The sequence below is a fragment of the Monodelphis domestica genome, chromosome 2, assembly GCF_027887165.1.
Source record: "Monodelphis domestica isolate mMonDom1 chromosome 2, mMonDom1.pri, whole genome shotgun sequence".
In the NCBI taxonomy this organism is placed as follows: domain Eukaryota; kingdom Metazoa; phylum Chordata; class Mammalia; order Didelphimorphia; family Didelphidae; genus Monodelphis; species Monodelphis domestica.
This window is the reverse complement of record NC_077228.1, coordinates 173,589,726-173,595,725: the sequence shown is the minus strand read 5'-3', so window position 1 is coordinate 173,595,725 and position 6,000 is coordinate 173,589,726. Positions and strand designations below refer to the sequence as shown.

The following is a 6,000-nucleotide window of genomic DNA, read 5'->3' as shown; positions in this document are numbered from 1 at the left end:
TTAAAAAAAAAAAACAGTGTAGAGTTAAGTTGATTAGCCATAATCATCTGCACAGAAGTGAAAGAGATTTTTGCTTCTTTTCCTTCTATACTTGATAAAATAAATGATGTTCCATTCTGAATTTTATCCCCTTATGGGTTCCAAGGGAAAAGATCTGAGAAACTGAACTATTGAAATTGGTGAAGGTGAAGCCAGGCAACTGCACTGATTTCAATAATTTAATATTTCATTTCAATCCCTAGATGCCAAGAGTGAAACAGCTTCGGAGTCAACATAAAATGAGGCACATCGCTGGTAGAGCTTTGCAGGCACGAGTCAGAGTGCTCTCCAGTGGCCAAAGGAGCTATTACAGCATGTTGTCCATTTTCAGAGGGGATAGATAATGTCATGGGTGATATCTTGACTTGCACAAGAATTGGATTTAAGTGATGCAGGGTTGCACAGTCCTCAGCCTCACTTCCAGAGTGACAAGACAGAAGCCAGAACAACTGGTGATGGCCGGGATGCAAGTGGATATAGCCTCGGTGTCTTTGATGTCTGACCAATTTCCAAAGCACCTGCTTCCACCACCATCTTGGCTGTGGCACAAATTTTTCTCATCTGCCCCCTCTGCTAGGGAAAGATTTCACATGTTTGGGGTAGCCATTCCCCTAACCCACCTATGGGCTTGAGACCTGTCGGTTAGCCTCAAGATATTACAGCATGTTAAAAAGTTAGTTGACTAGTTATGTCACTCTGGGGCAAGTCATTCAGCCCTAATTGCCTAACCCTCGTGGCTCTCCTGCTTTGAAATTGATACTTAGCATCAATTCTAAGACAGAAGGTTTAAGAAAATAAATAAAAATTTGGTCGAAAGCAACCTGAGCAAAGCACCACCCAGGGTCTAACTCAGGTATACAACTCTGAATTCATCCAAAACCTTTGACCAGATTTTGACCTATAGGACAGCACCTTTCTTCCATATTCATATATTTATTAGGTTGCATAGAAGATATGAGCAAGAATCATTCAGGAAGTGAAAGAGGGCATGGGCTGTGGGTTTTTAAGAGTGGAGGGAGAACCCACATGAACGAGACAACATTTAATTGAAATAGAATCTCTAAATCAGATGACTAAAAGTTGAAAGTTGACTGTCCTATAAAAATAAAGTTCTGAGTCAAGGTAGGGGGAAAAAAACACAGGTACCATAATATAAGGTAAAGGAGATGATTTATTGATTCAAATTCTCAGGAACTCCTTGTTTTAGGATGGGCTAGTCTTATCCCTTCTATCCATGGATCTCGTCACCATGATCCAGTAGTGTTCATTTCCTATCATCACAGGTCTCATCATGATGGCTCCGTTTGTGGTAGATGTTGGCTATTTTGCCCATGATTTTCATATAAGCATTAAAGTTGACTTCATTGTTTGCATTCTTATTCTCATCAAAATACTTTTTAATGTAACCATCCGGATCACCTGAGCTCTAGAGAAAGAAGATGACAAACTAAGTGAAGCTCAGCTAGAAACTACATCCTCTCCATACCTAACACTTCTAGCCTTTTCTCAATCCCCCAAATTGAAAGACCTTCCCAAACTGATATGTCTTCTCCCCCTCTCCCTCAGACCCAGACTATTAGTCATTCTTTTTTTTTTAACCCTTACTTTCTGTTTTAGAATCAATACTGTGTATTGGTTCCAAGGCAGAAGTGTGGTAAGGGCTGGGCAATGGGGGTCAAGTGACTTGCCCAGGGTCACACAGCTAGGAAATGTCTGAAATCAAATTTCAACCCAGAACTTCACATCTCTAGGCCCAACTCTCAATACACTGAGCCACCCAGCTGCCCCACATGGGTTAATCTTATAAACTAGTTTGTGCTTGTCAGTACTTAAGGCTACATTTGCTCATTTCTGCATTTTAGCAGGGATTTTAGACAGATATATATTCTGAACTCAAAAGAATGATTGGCAGACCCTAACAACAGGACAGTGGGAGGACATATTTTGAGCAAATGAGATTTTTTATGCCTTTTTTTTCTTGACAAAGAGCACTCAGGTACTAAACAGGGTCAAGATGAAGACTAGCTCAGAGTCCTTTCTGCTACTGGAGCCTCTGAAAAGAGGAGTTTGAGGAATATGGGAACTTGACTTGGACTATTCAACATGTGTAAACCATCTCCATTAATTAAGCATCTAATTAGTCTTGGTAGTTGGACTAGATGCTCTTCTGAGTTCCCATAAAGGAATATTAAGTAGGGGGATACAATATCTGCATGGATGGTGTCCTGATAGAGAGGACCAAAAAAACAATCTTGGAGTCAACATCTGGATTTGAATTCAGACACTGACACTTAGGTTGGACACTGGACATTAATCTAGTGTTAATCTAGATAAATTAGGTAACCTCTTTCTACATCTCGGTATCTTTATCATTAAAATGTATGTGATACTATTTGGATCATCTTCCTCATAATATTGTTGTGAAAGGGCAGCTAGGTGGCTCAGTAAATTGAGAATCAGGCCTAGAGACAGGAGGTCTTGGGTTCAATTCTGGCTTCTACCTAGCTGTGTGACTCTGGCCAAGTCATTTTACTCCCATTGCCTAGCCCTTACCACTCAACTGCCTTATTCTAAGGTGGAAGGTAAGGGTTTAAAAAAAGATAACAATAATAATATTGTGAAAAAATGCAAGAAATATCTGAATTATTTTTGATATTTTAAGGTTTGAGGAGTTGTATAACCAAAAATAATCAACAGGTATAATTTTTCCCCTTATGATACCTAGATTTAGAGATGGAAATGGGTCTTTGAGAGCTACTTCAGAATAGTCCCTTCCCAAAGTCCCTTTCCCTAGATTTAGCCACTGACCTCCAGAAGGAATGAGGGTACTTATCTCCAACTGGGATTCTATGGGACATATATGTACAAAATAATAATAAATATAACATAAAACACTTTTGTTTCAGATTCCCCACATGAGAAGAGAATGTTACTTGGAGAAGACAACCCCTTTATCCCCTTAATATAATGCCCTCACTTACACAGGTTAAAATGAAAACAGGATACTCATTCTTAATGATCTGGGTCAATTCTTTCAAGTTCAGTTCATCCCAGCCCTCCTTATTTATGCTGTATTTGTGAAAGATCTCTATTAGTTTAACTATGTCCTCTTCTAGCTTGGTAGCCACCATCTTTGGTTCAGAAAAAGACAATCTAGGAAAAAAAAAAGAAAAACAATAGGGCTTGTTTCCTAAGAGAGAAAGGACTTGGAATTCATAACATTTAGACTTAGAGCTACTTATCTAGTCCAACCCTCTCATTTTTCAGATGAGGAAACTGAACCTGAAAAGAGATTCTCGCTCCAAATAAGCCCACTGTCTCCTCAACCACCTGACTGTGAGTGGGATTATGAAGCAAGAGAGAAGGAGAGGGTTGAGATGAGAGATTGCTGGGAAGAAAGACTATGAGGTCTCTGACAGAGACTGTGGAGAAATGAGGGAATTAAGGAGCGATAGGAGTGAGGTCCTATGGGATCACAGTGAGAGAATAAGAGAGCTGTGAGAGGTAGAAGAGAGTTTGTTGGGTGGGGATAAGAGAGAGAGAGAGAGAGAGAGAGAGAGAGAGAGAGAGAGAGAGAGAGAGAGAGAGAGAGAGAGAGAGAGAGAGAGAGAGAGAGAGAGGGAGGGAGGGAGGGAGGAAGGAGTTGTGGGAGTTTGAGGGAAGGAAGGGCTATTAAAAGAATTATTGGGGAGTTGGAAGACATATAAAGGACTGCATATAATCAGGCAGGGAGAACTTCAAAATACAGTAGTCCCACTGTCATCTAGAAGCTCAGAAAGTGCCTTTTGGGCAGATGGCAGAGGAAAATGACCCTGGGGATCAAACCTGTAGATTGCTGATCTGTTGACCTGCTATTATCTATGATACTGGGGACTCTGAGAAGAGCCTACAAATCAGAGGATTCAGTCTAGCCCTAACACCAGGAATCTCCTTGGACTTCTTTCTTGTACACTTCTCTTCTCCCTATCTCTAATCATGATCCAAAGGATTTGGAGACTAAAGTCATGGGATCAGTTCTCAACTTTGCTCCTTACTACATGAGTGACCTTATGTAAATCCCTTAACTTCTTTGGGCCTCAGTTTCCTCATCTGTAGAATGAAGGGGATAAACTAAATGGCCTCTAGTGTCCCCTCTAGCTCTAAGTCAATAATCTATGTCTCTGGGCCAGGTCTTACACTCTCCCACCCATTGAATAAATGGGACCACTACCCTAGAAACAGTTTAGGAGTGGGGTTTCCGGCAGGACTAGAACTGGGAGACAGCCATAAGTCTGGCTGAGTCTCAGCAACTGGACCTTTCCCAGAGGTCTGAAAGCAAGAAGACATCCAAATCCTAGGACTGGTCAGGAATCTACTCACAATCAAAGCAGTGACAATATTCTGTCATTACTCCCCTCAATAACAGCCATTTAAAATGTGCTGGGAATCCCCAGGTTGGCATATCTACCTTAGCATGTAAGTATATAGATCTTTCTGAGCTAAAGTCCTGTAGAAAGACAGAACCACATGGCCCAAAAGCTGCAATTACAATTTCCCTCAGAGAGGGATAGTTAATCATTTTCCTCTCAGGTAAAAGGACGCTGCTTTCTTTTTTCATTGAAGGAGGGGGGATGGTAGTTTATCTTTCAATTATCTAGCACATTGGATCATCCACACCAGCATGCCTTTCCAGCTACACACTGGCACAGACTCACAGAGTCGGAAGGCCATCCAGCCCAGTGCACAGAATCCTCTCTTTTATTGTTACTGTTGAGTGGTGTCAGTCGTGTCCTGATCGCCTCTTGCTACAATATACCCATTAAGTGGATTGCCCAGATCTCATTTAAAAGACCTCCAATGAGGGGCAGCTAGAGGACTCAGTGGATAGAGAGCCAGGACTGGAGATGGGAAGTCCTGGGTTCATATCTGTACAAATCAGATACTTCCTAGCTGTGTGACCCTGGGCAAGTCACTTAATCCCAATTTCCTAACCCTTACTGGTCTTCTGCCTTGGAACCAATGCACAGTATCAATTCTAAAACAAAGTAAAGAGTTGGGTATTTTTTTTAAGAAAAGAAAAGAAAAAAAAGAAAGGGATTCTAGGGTTCTAGTCATGGGTACCTCCTCACTTGGGTTTTGCCAAGTGGATGGTAGCAAGTTAGTGACAGAACTGGGTTTCCTCACCATCTATTCTCCATTGGCCAAACCTATTGTCAAAGAAGATTGGGCTGGAACATGGAACCTGGAACCTACAGGAAGAAATAGAGTGGCAATGAATGGACTTACCAGACAGAGACTGAAGAGGAATCCCAGAAGGAGGATAAGAGCTATGTGGAACCCCAGCAGAGGACTGTTCCTTTTATACCCCTCAGAACTGGGCCATCACCAGATGTCAAGCGGGACTGTTGCAATTCTTGGCTTCTCAGGCTGCTACCATTTGCAGTAGGAGAGACACACCCAGACCTTGTCCATAGAACAGGCTTATCTACCTGGGCTGTGCCCTGATGGGATTCACTTGTTCCGTATTTTTCTGATTTTCCCCAAAGAGGCCAGAGGGTAGAGAATTGGGAAACCATTAAAGAGGCTGAGTTGCAACATCAGAGGAGCTGGAAATGGGAAATGTGTCCTCTTCTCCTTGTCTCTCCACATCCCCAGGGCTTATGTCCCAGGTATATCTGGAAATTCTAGAGCAGAGGGTCCACAGAAGGGGGCAAAGAATCCCCTTAACCCTGCCTGGTTTTGTTGCTTTGTTTTGTTTTTTCATTTCAACTCCCCAGAATCTACCTAAAAACTACTTTAGCTCAAATCAATTGTGTGACCTTAAATAAGCCCTTTGCTTTTTCTAAGCCTCAGTTTCCTTAGCTGTAAAATAAGAGGGTAAAGACAGATGATCTTTAAAGTAGTTTCCATCACTAACATTCAATGATTCTGAATTCCCTCCCTTCTCAAAGTCAAGGTTGCAGCCAATCTGATTTATCTCAT

General features: G+C 41.7%; 1 long non-coding RNA gene across 1 annotated transcript; it reads right to left on the bottom strand.

Annotated features, from left to right (window-relative positions):
- Window positions 1–1,188: 1,188 nt before the first annotated feature.
- Window positions 1,189–5,443, bottom strand: LOC103100001 (uncharacterized). Its single transcript, XR_008915936.1, has 3 exons — window positions 5,305–5,443; window positions 3,021–3,192; window positions 1,189–1,465 (listed from the first exon to the last, which is right to left on the bottom strand). It is a non-coding gene; the product is annotated as an uncharacterized LOC103100001 (long non-coding RNA).
- Window positions 5,444–6,000: the final 557 nt, after the last annotated feature.